This window comes from Cynoglossus semilaevis, chromosome 13 (genome assembly GCF_000523025.1).
Source record: "Cynoglossus semilaevis isolate Cse_v1.0 chromosome 13, Cse_v1.0, whole genome shotgun sequence".
Lineage (NCBI taxonomy): Eukaryota > Metazoa > Chordata > Actinopteri > Pleuronectiformes > Cynoglossidae > Cynoglossus > Cynoglossus semilaevis.
In genome coordinates, this window is record NC_024319.1 from 6,072,844 (window position 1) to 6,091,234 (window position 18,391).

An 18,391-nucleotide genomic window follows, 5' to 3' on the forward strand; every position below is an offset into this window, starting at 1 on the left:
GAATAAAAAAAATCCAGGGGATCACAGGTGTGTTGCTTATGGACTTTAACTCTTTCTGAGCATTTATTTTTTTATTATTATTGAAAGCTCTTCATCTTATTTCTGCAATGTTCTATTTATTTTCTCCTGTGTGAGAAAATCACCAGTTATTAAAATCTGAAAAATTGGCCACTTCTTGGGAGATAATTAGCAGAAACACTGAACCCACTCCCTCCCTCTTTTTTTCAGGGCGTTTTCTGTCCCCCCCTGACACCTTGATTCCCCCTTATCCACACACACACACACACACGTACACACACGGTTAAATCCACCACCAACCAGCTCCCCTGCTGTGAGAGCAAACACTCATAGCACATGATCATCATGACGATATGGAAACATGAATTATGCATAAAGGCAGCCCTGCCTCGGTGTGGCTACAAAGCTGTGTGGGTGAGATTCTCCTTTCAAATGTTATGGGAAATATCCCCTTAGTATTAATAATATAATAATCTATTCTCTTACATTCTTGTCCGCTGCTTCATTCTCTCACACATTTGTGCTTTGTTAGGCGCCTCATCGCCCGGTACGCACATCGACGCGGAACCATTACCACATTTGTTTCAGCAAACATTTGTGCAGGTCTGCATTGTGAAATTAGCATAAGTGATGAACAACTGTATTCAAAATTCCACCTTAATCACAGATAGGCTAATTCCGACCGTGCCCTCTGAGTAAGTTGTGAGGGTGAGTGTATTTATGATTTGCTGACTCTGCTTTAGGAAATATTCTCCGTCGTGTCATTTCAAGGTCACCACACAATTAGGCATTCACACAGAGGAGGTGCACGTCAGTCTATCACAGTCGGCCTGGGCCCTGTTTTATTTCAGGCCAACATGTAGCTGATAAAGCTTAAGCTCCCAGACCTAAAAAACTCATAAGCAGGAGCCTTCATCCGACACTCTGTCTATTATTAGGCTTTTTTTTTCAAACACTTATTGATGCTGAGATTATTGAAGTTGCAGCACACCCAGAGTTGACAGGCAGACAAAGAGAGCATAGGTATTATTTCCAGGGAAAGATCTGCTCCTGGAAAAGAAAAGAAAACATGGGGAGGCTCTGAAACAAGGCAGTTGTGCACAGTGTAGTTAATGTTACATTATATTAGCTGTAAAGAAACGGATTCTTCTAAGAAATATGATTATAATGACAGCAACCAGTTGGATAAATGTCATTTTTGTGTTGCAGCTTCACTGACATAAATTCTGTAGGCTAAAATAAATCACCAAATTTCTCAGATTGTTTTTTTAAAAATCAAGATCATTGTTTATCGAAATGTAAACAGATAATCAACTGCTATTTTATTTTAAATTTCTGGTCATTTTTGATAGCTCAAAAACCTTTGTTTGTTGAAATGAGGCCCAAACGGTGATCAATGGTGTTTTGTTTCTTTTTTTTTTTCGCGTTAAAGTCATAATACAGATTAAATATAAAGTTTCTCAGCCTTCCCAAATGATGTTTACCGAAAATAAGTTATTTCAAATAATCTATCTAATGATTTTTAGTGTCATTTTATGATAAAAATCTAACTTAAACCACATTAAACATTATTTAATATTATGTTCAAATGTGCAATTTAACATAACAAGCGTTTTTCTTGCATATATATAAAAAATATGTAGACTAAATAATGCAAACTTGCAATTCTAAAGATTATTTAAAATATAAACAACATTAAATTAATGGGTTTTTTTTCCCAGTCTGATTTTCAGTGTCTGTATAAATGTGTGGCACTACACGGTTACACCCGTCGTTTTATCATCCTGGGCCTTACTGCGGTGTGCTCTCAGTGTACGCCGCTCTAATTATCTCCTGAGTGTGGCAGAGTTTAGCTCCTCACTAAACAGAAATGACAGAAGTGTGTGCAGGTGTGGAGGCGCTCATGTGTACATGTCATTCGGGTGGGTGCAGCGGTGCTGACGTTCCCACAACTGCGCGCTGACACCTCCTCAGTATGTAGGAACCATCTCCGGCACTGCATTATTTAAAGGTTGAGAGGGATACAGACAGGGAGGAGAGAGGGGGTGAGGGGACGAGGAGAGATAAAGGAGAGGAGGGAGAAAAATATTCAGGTATCCTTAAAAACTGTCTCTGTACAATATGTCTGGCTCATAAACCACAGCAAAACTTTGACTAATTACTCTGCTGCACCTCCCTGCGTTTCCTGCTCTGTGCTGATTTCCTCTGCTTCTCCCATGCGATTTCTCTGCTCTACTGTTTCATTCTCTCCGCTATAGATCATCCTCTACCGCCCCAACGCACCCCCGCACTCTCCCCTCCCCACCCCCCGACATCACACCCTCGCAGCTTCATTCTCCCAAGCCAGAGCTAAGGAGAAATATGATTAGCACAGCAGCAGAGCTGACAAACACACACACACACACACACACATCCTTGCACAAACACTGTCGTGTTGAGATGGTTGGAGAGGAAAGGTGAGACAGAGGTAGGGTGTGGTGGATAATAACACCGGGGCAGCTCAGCAGAACGCTGGTTTAACTAAATGAGCTGGTTTCAGTGTGAAGTCTGAGCGGTCGCTGGTGTTTTCTGTCCACAGCTTTAATAAACAAACACGTCGGGGGGATCGGGGCATTTCAACGTCCCCTGTGTGAGGATGCTCTGAGATCCGTCTGTCGGTCTTTCTGTCTGCGCTTTCTTAGGATGCTCTGTCCTTGTCCTTGAATCAGTGCATGCTGGGAAAACTCTCTGCTCCTCCAACATCCCTTTGGCTATTGAACAGGTCAGACAACAGGGAGGGAATTCAAACGTATTGGACAGAGGTTATTTCCCTCAGTGAAGTTTAAGAGAATTTTTTTTCTTCAATTGATTTGATTAACAACAGTCACTTTTTTGTTATTAGTTTTTTGGCTAGATAAAAGCTCCCCCATGTTTTTTTCTTTCTAATTTTCATCCATATAGTTTGTGTCTCATTACAGTCATTGTGATACACTTACACCTTACACTTACCTACAACATATTTTAGGCTAACTTTGACCTTTATGTTCCTTGTTTTTACAACGTCTGTCTTACACGACATGTTGGCTTTTGACAAATGAGTTTCACTACTGCTACATGACTTTTTTTTGGGGGGGAGGGTAGATTGTTTAGAATCATTTATTACTTCTTTATAAAACCAGGGTTACATTTATTGATAGATCAGATCATCTATAATAACAGATAAATGCAGGCACCTACAGTATTAGTTTGTTTTGTTATGTTTTTGGAAATGCGTTAGCATTTTTACCTGCTAACTTTTTATTTAAATTAGGCTATTATGTAACTGTTTTCACCTTCTTTCTCTTTAAATATTTATATAACTTGTTTGACTGATTATCTTTCAACTTTTGTTGACAAACCTTTAGTTTCCTTTGCTATTATTTAGCTAACAATCGAATTTCATTTGCATTTTTAGATATTTTCTTGAAATGTGTTTCTTTTCTGAATATTTTTATTGCTACTATGCTGCTATTTTAGTTTTATATTTGGCTTTTACATTTTCTCTCCACTTATATTTAACTGTTTATGTTAACACTACAGATACAAAGACAAACTGTAGCCAAAATAGGTTACTTTGACTACAGTTTGGCTAGCACTTATCAATATAGTAACTTTGGCTACAGTTTGGCTAGCACTTATCAATATCAGGAGTAATCCTGTTATGATGATTCCAAAAGGAAATTTAGAGTAATTCTTCTATATTCAGTTTATTTATCTACATCACAAGTGGTTGGTATTAATAGTCGTTTTGCTGCTCCTAAAATACTGTGCACTGCCACACTTCTCTGCAGCGCTCCCTCCTCCAGCTCTCCTCACATAACCCTGTGTCTAAACTCCAACTAGAACACGCTTTGAGCAGAGCAACTATTTCCATCTTTAGCACTTTCAACAAAGTTGCACACTGCAGTAAAAAGGGCCACACAAATACTCCTAACAATAGGCTACTACTACTGCAACTATGATGCAACCACAATATGGCTTGAAGTATTACCAAGAGCCCAGTGACAACGGAGGGAGTGGTGTGAAATTACAGGCTAATTACAGGCTAATGGCTTTTGTTGCTGCGGAATCTTGAATAAAGCGAAATGGTAGAAAATGAAACTGGAAACAATACAACGGACAAAACATGTTATTATACGACACTGAGAAAAAAAATGTGTTTTTTTTTCATATCTTAAATGTTTGAAAAAGATTCCTTCAATGGTAGGATAAAGAGGCAACTGGAGAAAAGACGAAGAGTGAGGAGATGAAGCAGAGCCTTTTTGGGGGGAAGGAGGGACGAGGGGGGCGGGTGTAGAGAGGACGACAGAGGGACGGAGCGCGCAGTGGTTTTAAGGCCGACGTGAATGCCAGCAGGTCACTGAGGTTCCTTTTAAATATAGAACAAACCACAGACACTGAATGGCTACTCCATAGGGCTGAATGACTGATTATAATGGCTGCCTGTTTCCATCTCATCCCGTCAACCTCTCGTCACTGCTTTCTTAAGAGGGCTCTGACTACTGGGCAAACGTGTGGGCAGGCCAACACTTTACAATTACAATTAAGGCGTTTAGACGACACCCCTGATCCAAAGAGACTCACAAGAGCTGCAGTGGAAACGGCTGCGGCGTCGGTGGAGCCTAAAGATCGTCTGCGGTATCTTAAAGAACACCTCCGACTAAGAATATATTGTAGGGACTCCGGGAGCAGGTGCAGTGATGATGACACCAGGAGAATAGTACAGAACAAAATCATCTATAATTTATTTAAGCATCGTGTGACTTGTGAAAACAAAATGATCCTGCTGCTAACAGAACCGGTTTATTTACATCCCTAAATGACGTGACCTTAAATATCCAATCAGGCTCTGAGTCTTGACATTTATTTTTAATTGTCAGCCCTTAGGTTATGTACTACATGTACATTTAATTTTAGCTCCACAATTGTTGTTGTCTTCTAGGGCCACCACAGATTAAACCAGGTCAGTTTTGTCAAACATTGTAACTATTATTACAATTTTTTGGCTAACTTTTGGAAACAATTTGGCAATTTTATAATTTTATTTTTTGCCTTTAATATTGCAATTATTATATATCATATTTGAACCATATTTTTTACACAGATTATTATTTTTGTTTGCCTTTAATATTGCAATTATTATATTTTTGCTGGGGTTTTTTGGCTAACAGAAATCACATTAATTAATGTTTTAATGCGTTTACACCATTGATTGAGACATGGATTTAGATTTTTAATACTAGTTTTATTTAGTGTTAACACAATGTCATTTACCTAATAATTCCTTGTCTTTGTGGATTTTAAAATGAATTGTTTATCAGCTATGGGTCAAAAAATGGACCAATAATCACATTACCGTATATTGCAAATTGCATTTGCACTAAGAATTATTAAATGTAGTGAATGGGAATTAATTCAAATTAATTATTGGTATTTTCAACAAAGAAAATTAAAAAAAAATATTTTCCAGGTACTGTTTAAAAACCTCCACCTCTGGTTTACTCGGTGATACAGAGGTTTTGTTTTGAATCTGGTAAAAGCGTATACATTAGACCAAGGGAATTTGCGGGAACTGATCCAAGACATAATTTGACACGAAAAAGATCTTCACCACCAATTGCATAAAGTTAGCAACTTGAAAAATAACGATGCAGGGGCTTCTCTGAGGTCAACTTGCATTAACACTGATCACTCACAGCAATCGTCATTCGTCATTGCATCACTTGGAGTCTGACCTCTATCTTCAGGCATCAAGGATGCAATAGACTCGACCGTAATGTGATGGAAACTCACAGAAGAAGTGGCCGACATTCCATTTAAATTGCCTGGTAAGAATGAGATTTTTTTTTTTTACCAGGCAAGAATATATTTCCTGCCTTCAGTGGTCTGCATGACCATAAAGATAATCTTTAGAATAGAGTCAGGCAGAATAAGGTGGTCTAATGACTGACACATCGGTCACTGTATTACTCCGTAACATAGTAGAAGTGAATTTTATGTGCATTTCCTACAATTTCATGCTACATTATTTGTCTATTTTCTTTACCTTTTTTATTATATGATAAAACAATATAAAATAAAGTCACAGTCCTCAACAGGCACATTTATCAGCAGTTAGCTGTTGATATTACCGGTGAACATCTGGTTAAAATTTTGGTCTTAAACCAATCACTGTTTAGACAATGATTGGCCTAATCACAGTGTAGCCCCCTCCCCTTTCATATAAACACAAAACCTGTTGTTTTGTTTGCGTGTAGCAAGAGAGGCAGGAATAACAGGTGAGAGAGATTAGAAATAAAGAGTTTAAAAACAGCTGCAGTTCCCTGGTATTTAACATTTAAAGTTTAGCAATGACATATTGTTGTGTAACCAAAAACAGTTACAATTTTTGCCACAGCTTTAAAATTGGGCTCAGACACAAAGTATAGACACTAATAATGCTACTTTACTGAAATGAAGGCTCAGACACAAAGTATAGACACAATCACTAATAATGCTACTTTACTGAAATGAACACATACATGGTTTTTAACTCAACAATAAAATCACCCACTATTAAAAAATATAATAAATTGAAATAAGATTACAGCTGTGAGTAAAATTCTGCTGTAAAAATAAAGGGGTAAATAAATAAGCAGGTTACTGACATTAATACTTTAAGAAATGCTAGTTTAAGATTAAATAAATATGTAGACAATAGAAACTCAATATTGCTTTGTATTTTTTCCTTAGGCTCCAACAAAAAGGTCCTGTTATTTTTTTATATGTTATAATTAAGTGTATGTTCTAAAAATAATCATCATTAGAAGAGAACAAGTACTCACTCAGATTGAAGCAGGATTAGACCCAAAAATCCTTAATAACACGCAGAATTCTGCCTACCTTCCTGTCAGGGTGAAAGCTATAGTTGCCTTGGCCCTGGCTGGGCGTTATTTGTGAGCCAAATCCTTAAAGAACAAGAAGCTTTCTCTGAGCCTAAACCTGCCGACAGACAGGGGGCTTTGAAGGCCCCCAACCGAGCTCGGCACAGGGCTTTGAAGCCGACTGAAAACTCTGCATTTTGAGACTAAATGGAGGAGATAAAAAGGAGGAGAGTTTTTAAGAAGAGGGAGAACCACAGAAAACTGTTGCTATTTTTCAGTTCTGGTTCGTGGCTGTGGGTTAGTGTTTATTCCAATGATTAATTGGAGGTTTTGTAAATATAGGTGAGAGACTGTGCATTTGAAATAGGAACCAGCAGAATTTAATGAGGTTTTTTTTTTCTTTTATACAGGATTGCAAATATATATTTGGAACATATTTAGAATTAAGGCTGTTATTTAACCAAAAACATTTTCTTAAAAATAATTTATTATTTATTTTATTTGGGTTCTATTTGTTTTGTTCAAAGTAAAAGAAAATAATAATATGAAAGGGTTTTCCTCAGTAGATTTTTTTGTCTATGTTTTACTCTTGGTTTCAATTTTTGTTTTACATGGAAAGGACGACTGCCCCACTACTTAGATAAATATATTATGGCTAATATAAACTTCTTTCTACCTGTGATGTAAAATGATTATATATTATCACATTTAAAGATGACCTATCACTGTGAACTACAGTTTTAACCTCAGCAATTTTACCCTTTTAAATATAAACAGTAAATCAAACATCATGTCATGTCACATGACAAAAAATACACAATTTAAAATTAATTTCTTCTTATTTCTTTTTTTATACAATGCTTAACAGGGATACAATGCTTTGGTATTTTCTAGAACTACTTTAGTTTTCAATATAAACATTTTAACAAAACAACTAATATAATAATATAGTACAACTGATGTCATTTTTGACCAGATATTATTTTGCCAGTCTCATACACAGATGCATCGTGTCTTTATTTGCCTACAGTTTATTTGTGCATTAAATTGCTAGTTTTTGTTCATTACTTAAATATATTTTTTTACTGTGTCAAAGTGTTCATTGGTGACATTTCATCATGTTTTTGTTCGTCAGACTTCAAGCCACACAGTCGAAGTTGAGAAGCTACCGTTTTATGGGCTAAATTGAATACTTTGATGCTAATGAAGATAGATCTGTGAAGTGTTAGGTGAAAATCTCAAATTTGTTTTTCCTCCTCCGTCACCTTGATGTCTGAACTCCAGCTCTAAGAAACAATCCCAGTGCCACGAACCCCCCATGAAACACCATTACCAGGCTGCTTTCATGTCGGTCCAGTCTAATTAATTATCAGAAAAACAAACAACACCTATCTCCACTGAAGCCTGGATGGCTTCACGATGTCACCGCTCGTTTTATTTTTTCAGAAGTACGTCAACAATCGAATCCCAAAACTGCGGACCCTCGGAAAAACCATTTATCACTTTCTCTCCCTTCTCTTTTTCTCTTCCTTTTCAACGAGTCCTTTAGAAAAACACAAACCATCTCCAGCAGACAAAACAGTGGACAAGCCTCTGTGATGTCCTCACTCACTCTGCTCCTCTTCTCTCCAAAGCTTTCAGGCCGACGCACTGGGACCCAAAACCAACACGCACATAATGGGGCCTTGTTGGGGCCACCTTAATGTTTCTAATGTTATGTAAATGAGGAGGGAAGAGGGCAGGGAAGGAGAGGAGAGGAGCAGAGCGGAGGAGGAGGAGGCGGTGGGAGTGTTTGTGTGTCCGAGGAGGCCGCTAAGATCCCCATTACTAGGGGATTAGGCAAATGCCGCCGTTGTATCGACGGTGGTTCGACAGCAAACCGCTAACTCTAATCCCCTCCTCTCTTCTTCTTCCGACAAACCTCGTCAACGCCTCCTCTCCTCCTCCCTTTACACCTCCACCCCACCCATCGTTTGTTAAAAAACATCTCAGAACTTTCTGGGTTCAACTTTTCAACTCTCTCCTTCGGTTTCTCAGTCCTGCATATATAAATACACACAAACTCTGTGAAAGCACAAATAGTGCCAGAATGACTTGGTTCACAGCCAGTGCATATTTGTGCGTTCATTGATTTTCCTGGTCTGTGTGTGTGTGTGGAGAGAGAGAGTTTGAGAAGTGATCAATATTGAAAGCCAGAGAGTGCCTTTCTGCTTTGTCTGTGAAGTGTTTGCCTCAAGCCTTAGGTTGCAGCTCCGACCTACTGTCCTCTGAAGGCATCAACTCTCCTCAGCTCACTGCTCCTCTGACACTGTCAGGAGGACGAGCGCTGGTCACTGGGTGCTGCTCACTGGTCCCTGGGTGCCTCGGTGGCTCGTTTAAAGGAATTCTGCTGCCTTTATCTTCCCGCATGGAGACAGTGCTTGAAGACTGAAGAAAGAGAGGCAAAGAAAGGGTGGGGGGGAGGGGGCTAGGAAGGCTGGGTGGGGGGCACAATGTGTTTTTTTTTAAATAGAGCTTCAAGACATCCCATCTTTGCTTTTTTAAGATGAAAATTAAAATTTTCATGAAAAATTGCCAAAGAATTCAATAAAAACTAAACTTTGTGATCGGACGATGAACTTGAGAAGAAGCGGATTTGAGCTGCGTAGCTGTCTGAGCGGTTCGTCTTTATGAACTGTTGAAGGACTGTAGGCGGGTCGCATGAAGTTTGTTTATTTATTTTATGCACTATATAGTAGAGTCAGTACATGCGTGTCAAATGTGTAGCAAAACAGGCCCAAGTTTAAACTGATGTAGAAGTCCTGTGAAAATATGTTTTCTGGATCATAGGATATTTCTCTGCACAATTTCAGTACAAGCCAAACTAAGGCCCGGGGGCCAGATGCGGCCCATTCAGCTTTTTAATCCGGCCCGCCCAACTTGTTCAAATTATATAATTGATTGATTGTATTGTGATTATATTTCTGCCTTTTCCCTGCAAATGCCCATGTTTTCCCTATAGATGGCGTAGAGAAGGCTGAAAGCATTTTAGCATTTTAGCCTTTATGCATGACTTTTACATGTCATTTATCTAAGTTCACACGAACGCTCAATTTTAGGACAATTGTGGAGTCAAAAAGTTTGCCCACCTCTGCTCTACATCAATAGTACCGTCGTGTACATTCCCAGTATCATAGCACAATAATACTACAACAATCATAGTATCACAGGTTAGATGTCACATGTCACATTTGTGTCTTGTGTTCCCGTCATCAATCTCTAACGGTGCACATGTTTAGAATAAGAACTTAGTTTGTCAGTCAAAAAAAACTGTTAATTAATGTGAAGATTTTGAGAGATTTTTTTTGACACAGGTTTGAGCTCTTGCTGCATATTCAGGAGATTTATGAAGCTGTTTTTGTATGTGTGTAGGCAACTGTTCCCGACGGCCAGATGTTTAGTTACAGGAATAAAGCAAACGATGGGAAAGTTCGTCGCAAATGTTCATGTCTGTGATGATACGACAGGCATCATAAAGTGCCAAGTCAAAGTGGTGAAGCAAACAAATCTGGGTGTGTGTGTGTGTGTGTGAACACAGTTGCAGAACTCAGAACACTTAATTATCACATTAGCACATTCAGTGGGAATCTGAAACACACACACACACACATACATGGAAAGACACACATACACACACACACCACCCCCACATATCTGCGCAACTGCAGGCCCCCTGCTGAGAAGCTCAAACAGACCAACTGAGGCTGGGGGCTGCTGCTGCTGCTGCTGCTGCTGCTGCTGCTGGTGCTGGTGAGGCGGTGTATGGTAGAAGAGAGCTGAGGGCTGGTGTGTCGGTAGATAGGAGTGAGGTTTGAGAGTGACTTTGAGACCAAGGTTAAAAAGAAAACATCCGCTCTGTTCTGTGCTGTTGCTGCAGGATGTGTGTAGGGACCGACAGCAGCTCCGTTTGAGGCAGTTAATTCTTGTACAACCTTTGCTACAGCTTAGCGCCACAAACACATGCTAACGTAACAGACATACTGGTCTGATTGACTGGACAGCTGCCACAGGCTGCACCATGGCTACTGTTGACATGACATGACATATTAGCTGTTAGCAATTAGCTGCAGTAGCAGAGACTTACATAATCATACTGTAAATGAAAACGACTCCATACAGTGTGTCTGCTGTCATTGTTTTTTCTCATTAGCGATTGACTGTCCTTTGTTGTTATTTAGACAATGACATTGAACTGGACAACATTGTTAGCGTGGTTGCTTCGGCTAATTCTGGGACAATAGCAGTTGTGGTTTCTACAACTAAACCCAACATGTTTTATTGATTCTGTGATATCTAATTTTCTTAAAATGTAATTCTTAAATTTCTCAAATAATTGAAATGTTGCTTTTTTCACAGATTGTTTTCCTGGCTAATACTTTTGGTATGTTTATATAAATCTAGTTGTTAGACACATCAGACTAACATTGACTGTGTATTAACATCACATTGTATCCCTGCATTCCTGTACCGGGATTTCATTGGTTGTTATGAGCTTTGCATGTTTTTAGGTTTCCTGTCAGTTTTCTCAGGAGAGTTAGTCAAAGACAAATTCATTTGTAAAAAATAATTCAGATAGCGGCAGTCATTTTCTTTTGCCTGTGTTGTTGAGCTTAATGAGTAGTTATCTTCCAAGAGACAACTCTTGCTTCTTCTTTTTTCTTTTTTTTTTTTCAAATTAGTTATCCGTTGGAATAGAGAACCAGCGTAGAGGTATCAAACAGGTGGCTGTGGCTCGTTACGTCTTTGTAGTCGTTGCTGAGGAAACAGAACAAATGGGCACTGAACAAGAACAGGTTTGATCCTGGATAAATGACAAAAAAAAAAGGAAAATTCAACAGTCACTAACAAATCTCTAACTAAAAGAAGGCAGTTTGTTCATTCTTCAACTACAGATGTGGATGAATGTGATGCACAACAAAGCCAGGTTATGAAGAGATGCGAGGCCTCTGCTTTTAAGAAGAGCATTAGTGCGAAACAACTCTGCTTTTACCTCGACTACTTCATTAAAACCACGACGATGCCTTTAGACAAACAAAGTGTAGCCATTATTTTAGACCCATAAAGATTTAAACCCTTATGAAACATGGATCATGGCCTGACAGTGTGTCATGGAGTTAAACTGGTTAAGTCCAGGGAGTAGATAATGCAAACCAGAATTAATTAAACAACAAAGTAAAAGTAAAAACCATTCTTTCTTTCGACAGTCTAACAAAGATCAAGAGTGTTTCCTGAATCTAATTTAATATTCTTTAATTTCTTGGATTATTTTTTAATATATTTCGTGCGCTATTTCTTTGTAATATTGTAGATTTTTCTAGGTGTAAATTAACATGAATATATAGGATTTATTTTTTATAGTTAACAACTGATCTGTTTTATTAAGTCAAACATTGGATGGTGACCATATAACAATATAGATGAAGAAGACAAAGTCAAAACTGTCATATTGTGGGACTAAACTTAATGGCTAATAATTTTTAAACACATGAAATTATATATATATATATATATATATATATACATATATATACATATATATACAGTATATAATTTCATGTGCAATTGGAAATTAAATAATCCGGACTAGTTTTAGTTTAGCATTATGTTTTGTCATTAATATTAAATGTTACCAGTATCTTTTCCCTTTTTAAATATGTTGTAATTAAATATAATAATAATAATTTATAATAATAAAAATGTATTTTCAAATCATCAGAAACAAAAAAAGCATATGTCAACAGTTTTAGCTGCTCCTTTTTTGACCATTTTTGAAAATGGTCTAAAAAGGAAATCAAAGATTCAGCAGGGTTTTTACAATCATTTTCCCCCTGACTTTAAGGCTGATGAGACTGTTCCAGAAAATCACTAGTCGTCAGAGCATTTGTACCACAATGTGGGGAAAAAAGTCACTGAGTGAGTTCCACCGTCTGCTGATATGCAGTAAGAGGTGTGGCTATTTAAAGTCTAGCGGTTTGTGGTTGAGAACACAGAGCCGTTCACATGCATGTGACGTCAGTGTGTCATACTTGAGGTGTTACAGTGAAACAGTGACTGTGTTGGTGTGGTGTAATGAGGGCGAGGCAGAGGAAACGCTCATGGTTAAGAGTGCAAACTGATAGCACATGAGCAGATAGCGAGGCATGTTGAGAGGCTCTGGAGTGTGAAGTATGTGTGAGGAACGAGGACGTCATGCTAATCGGGAACCTATTGTCATATTGATTGACACATCTCAGACTGTAGGTGCTGCTAATTACTCAATTTTCTCAGTATTTTCCATATTATCAGGCATTCCTATCACATTACTATCTAACCACCTTGGCTATTTTTGAGACTGGATTTAAACTAAAGAATGTGACCCAGTTTGGATTTGAGTAACAAATAAAACAGCGTTGGAATCTGATTTAGTTTTGATGAAAAACAGTTATGTTTCTCACAGAACCTTTGAGGCCTAAAAACATGTTTTTAAAAACGGGGTCAGGCCTTTCCACGGTGGCAACTGTCAAGATTGTTATAATACAGTTTCTCTTCCAAGATTAGGAAACCAGCCTGATTAAAATGTTGGTTTGTTCAGATGCAGATGTTACTGAATTAAAACTGAATTGAATATGTTTTTTTTTTTGTCATCAGTGTAAGAATTGCTGTTGTCGCTTTTACATTTCTTGTAATTTATCTCAATGTTCGGTCTCATATATAAACGGCACGACATCTATGAATACAAACCCTCATCAACACAATAAGCCAGAAGGTTGAAGAGACGCTCTGAATCACATCAGCTCAATTATCATAACAAACACAGGTGTGAAAAGAAATACTGCATATTAGAAAAGGTCAATATAAATAAGTTAATTCATTGGTTATTGTTAACCTTTTACACTGGATGAATGTTAAATGTTTTAACCTCAGTATGTCTTTGTCTCAGTCTTTCTTCATTTATTTGAATATTATGTTACATTAATGGATCTTTCCTTGTATTTTTGGCCTTGTTAATCATGTTTATTCATCGATTTTAATGGTAAACAATTATAATATCTTTTCTTTTCTTTTCTTTTTTTGTCCTTATGCTTCCTTTTTAACCGTGGCCTTGATATGTTTTTATTTTTTATTCATCTAAAGTATATGTTTTTATTCTCTGCAACAATTGTATTTAATACATTTTCAGATTCTCATAATGGAGTGGGAGGTGTCACAACACCTTCTATATAATTGGCCTATAAACCTCAACCACAGAGAAGTGAGGTGCGATGCTTTAACAGCACGTCTTCATTAGACGTGTTTCTCCAGAAGGATTTTTACCCTGTGGTTTATTTTTAGGTGAATGAGCAAATAATAGCACCACGCACAAAAGTGATACTTAACACGTTAAGACGTAAATGATATGTTCTGTGTCCTCCTCTCTGTGTGTCTGCATGCATGCACAGCAGGGAGTTGCCAATTACACCCATCCATCCAGCAGTGATTAGAACACTGACATGTGAATGCAGTAAAATTCTATGTAATGGTGAAAGAATGTGGATGGACAGAGAGAGGGAGAGCGTTAACTGATTAAAACTGTGCATAACACTGGCATTTTTTGTGCATGCATTAATATATCCATATCTTCTTGAAGGTGCGTTTAAGTGACTTATTTGCTAACCCTGGCGTGGGCAAACTTTTTGACTTGCGGGCCGCAATGGGTCCTAAAATTTGACGTGGGCCCGGGTCAGGGGCAGATCGTTGGAGCGTTCGCATGAACCAAAACAAAGGACATGTAAAAGTAAAGGCTAAAATGCTAAAATGCTTTTAGCTTTTTCTGTGCCATCTATTGGGGAAATGCAAGCACTGCAGAGGAAAGACAGAAATATAATGAAAATAGAAATAAATAACATAATTTGGACGAGTTTGGTGAGCCAGATTAAAAAGACAAACGGGTTGCATCTGGACCCCGGGCCGTAGCTTGCCCGTATCTGAGCTTACCTGTTAAAGACTTGTGGTGTGATGATGTACAGACTGTCCGTAAGTAGAAATGATCTTTAAACACGGTGGTTTCACATAGTTCAACAACTCATTAGTGGAACCCGTATTTGACGACACCTGAAATTATGTCTATTGAACACTTTCAGTCCCACTGTGATAGAGAATGGCTTTCCTCCTGTTCCTCAGCAGTTGTAATAATGGATCACAGTTGGGGGCGATTATGGGAAAATTGATCCACAAAATAATTTAATTCTCTCTCCATCTTAAAGAACATGGGCTTAATGTCCCTGAGGACATTTGGCAACAAGCAGTCAGATTTTGTTAAGGGCTGTGTCTTAGTAGTTTTTAATTGGCATTTTACACCATCATTTCTATAACATAAATAAAAATAAATATAAATCTCAACACATAACTGAGTTACATTGCACTTTTTTACATTCAGTTTAGCAATTTATTATACATGTATCACTTCCCTCTTGCACTATATTCTAGTGAATCATGTGCATATTATATTGTGGTTGAATATTGTTGTTGTTTGTTTGTTTGTTAGAGTAATAGTCCTGTCAATTTAACAGCTTTTGTTTTTTATTATTGCTGCTGTAAACTCATACAAACAGCTTTGGATAACACAGTGATTCCTCTGGGTGATCTGTGCAGTAGACTGGAAGTTACTGCAGCACTTTGACCACATTAGTATTGGTTGTGTTTTTGTTTTTATTAGCTGAACAAAATAGTGACTGAAAGCAGCAGACAACAAACAAACAAGAAATAAAATGTAAACAGTCTTTAAGTACAGTACTAATGAAATTTGTACTGCAAGAAATGTGATTTTTCTGACTGAAAGCAGCAGTAACAAACAAACAAACAAAACAAAGTGTTTAAGTACAGTAGTAATGGAATTTGTACTGCAAGAAATGTGATTTTTGGACTGAAACCATGATCAGGTTCTTGTGCAATTATTATATTGACAATATTTTTGTTGTATATCCATATGATGATTTGAAATTTTAATGGTGAGATTTCTGTTAAATTAACTAATGAATCGTTTATGGTTGTCTTATAGCCTGCTGTCTGTACTGCTGTGATACTTGCAGTACACCCAGACAGTGCAAAGAAATATATTTTATGTTAAATTGTTTTTATTTATGTAGCATTTATTTAGTCTTTACAGCCGTTCGGTGTGCACTCCAGTCTTGTGTTTCACTGAAAAGCCCTTTGTGCAACAATGTTATGCACTTTTGTACAACTGCCCAGTAGAGAAAACACTGGAGAGTGCAGCCTGTAATGAATGGGAGTTGTTTGTGGGAAATTTGAATGCAATGAAAATAGGTCTGTGTCAGTAGTGATTCCAGGAACATTATTATGTCGACCCGGTTCTGTGTCAACACCTCTGAATAAAAAAAAAAAGCCAAGGAAACTGTATTGAAGAACATGGCCTAAGCTATGATAAACAAATGAAGAAACAGGATGTAGATTTTGGTAGAGCAGTGTGATAATTGCATACCTTTTCTTTTTTGTATTTTTTTAGGGATGTTATTTGATTAAAATATATAAATATTCATTATTAATCGTGATAAATCACAATTTGAAATGGTTAAGTAAAGAAGTTAGTGATCCGGTTCTGTGTCAACACCTCTGAATAAAAAAAAAAAGCCAAGGAAACTGTATTGAAGAACATGGCCTAAGCTATTATAAACAAATGAAGAAACAGGAGGGAGGTTAGAACTGTTGAAGGAAGGCACATTTAAAGTTTTCCCAGTTTTTCATCTCGGGTCTGGGTCCGTGTTTTCTGGCTGTTGTTGTAACAGCTGAGACATTGAACTCTCCACAGAAAACTGTCGTCCACCGAGACTGTGGCAGAAACACCTGAGAGTGTCAGGTGTTGAACTGACGGCCTCAGAAACTGGTTGGTTACATTTGAACAAACTGATGGTGTGTGTGTGTGTGTGGTTGTTAGGGGCTGGGGGGGGGGGGGGTGATCGCCATTAAAGAGAGGTTGAGAGAGTTGGGTCAGGTGTGTATTTATCCACTCCTGTCACTGCTTGATTGGAATTTGTGTGTGTGTGTAGGTCAGCTGTGCTTGTTGACCTGATAATTTAGGGATTAACTCAGATTAGTCTGAACCTCGTAGTGTTTGTCTCTATGAAGTGACAGATGATGACAAAACTGTCAAAACTCAGACTGTGGCCATGAACTCCAAATAAAACAAAAATGATTCTGTTTTTTAGTTCTTCAAACATTCACTTTAAACATTTTAACCATATCATTTTTGGATTAAAAATGTGTTGACTTCTACCAGTACTTACACTTTCAGCTAATTGCTACTTTCATATCGCGAATATCCAGCGCTTACTTTTCATCGTTAATGTTTTCCACTAGCCATGCTGTGTGAAATGTGCAAACAAATAATGCAGTAAACTGGTGAGGCAGATTGTTCTGTTTACACTGAAATTATAGATATTTGTTCTCAGGCCATAGATGATAAATATATGATATATATCCCTGCTCCAGTTAAATTAGCCATACTGTTTATTAACTGGAGTCCTACTGCTAATTAGGGTTTTCTGGTTGAAAGAAAGTTTATGATCTGACCACTGCACTTAACTTATTTTATTGTATATATATATATAAAACAAACATTTTCTAAAAAGTGGAAATTCATAAAATAGAAAACAGAAAACAAACATACTAAAAAAAAAACAAAAAAAACTCTTCTGTCAAACAATATGCTGCAGGACCTACTACAAAAGAGATGGGGAAATGTAGGCGGGGCCCGTAAACATACAGGAAGTAAACAAGACAACAGGTGGCCATTTTTGAAAATGTCTCAAATTTAGTGTATTTGTGAAAACACACACACTGACGAGGCATGTAAGAAATAAATCGTAAACATACTGACTGTGCAGTTGGCAGCAATGACAAATGCATGGGCATTCTGTCCTGGATTTCTGCTGCTGTTTACCCCTTCAGCTCAGTGATTTTAATTTAATTTAGCGGCGGCACACACATTAAAAACTGAAATTAAAAGACAATGTCAAAGAGATTTCTATTTCTCTGTTGTTTCCTCTGTTTGTACGGTGGTGGTAAAGCCTCCTCTTAACTCGTTTGTCGATAAGTGCCAAAGACAGATGAGGTGGAATTGAGTCATTGGTTGCTGGGAACGGCAGAGTGGATCACTCCCTGGAGTAATGGTGGCAAAACTGCAAAGGTCAGGATTGATTTATGTTCATCCATGGACATGGTTGTTGCTCTTCTTCAAATGCAGGTTTTGTGAGGGTTTTTTTTTTTCTGTGGCGCCGGAGCCTTTGGTGTTTAGCTTTTGTTTCTAATGTGAAACTAACAAGTAGAAATACAGAGAACATTATGTTTATGCCCACAGTATGTGGCTGCGTGGCTGTATGTGTGATGTGCTGTGGTTTGTTTATGTGTATTTACTGCAGCTTCCTCTCTTCTCTCTCTCTCTCTCTCGCTGCAGCTTCCCTCTGGTCTCTCTCTCTCTC

The 18,391-nt window shown here is 37.8% G+C and overlaps 1 long non-coding RNA gene across 1 annotated transcript in view; it reads left to right on the forward strand.

Annotated features, from left to right (window-relative positions):
• Positions 1–18,391, forward strand: part of LOC103388303 (uncharacterized) — a 68,285-nt gene that overhangs the window by 20,147 nt on the left and 29,747 nt on the right. The window lies entirely within an intron of this gene.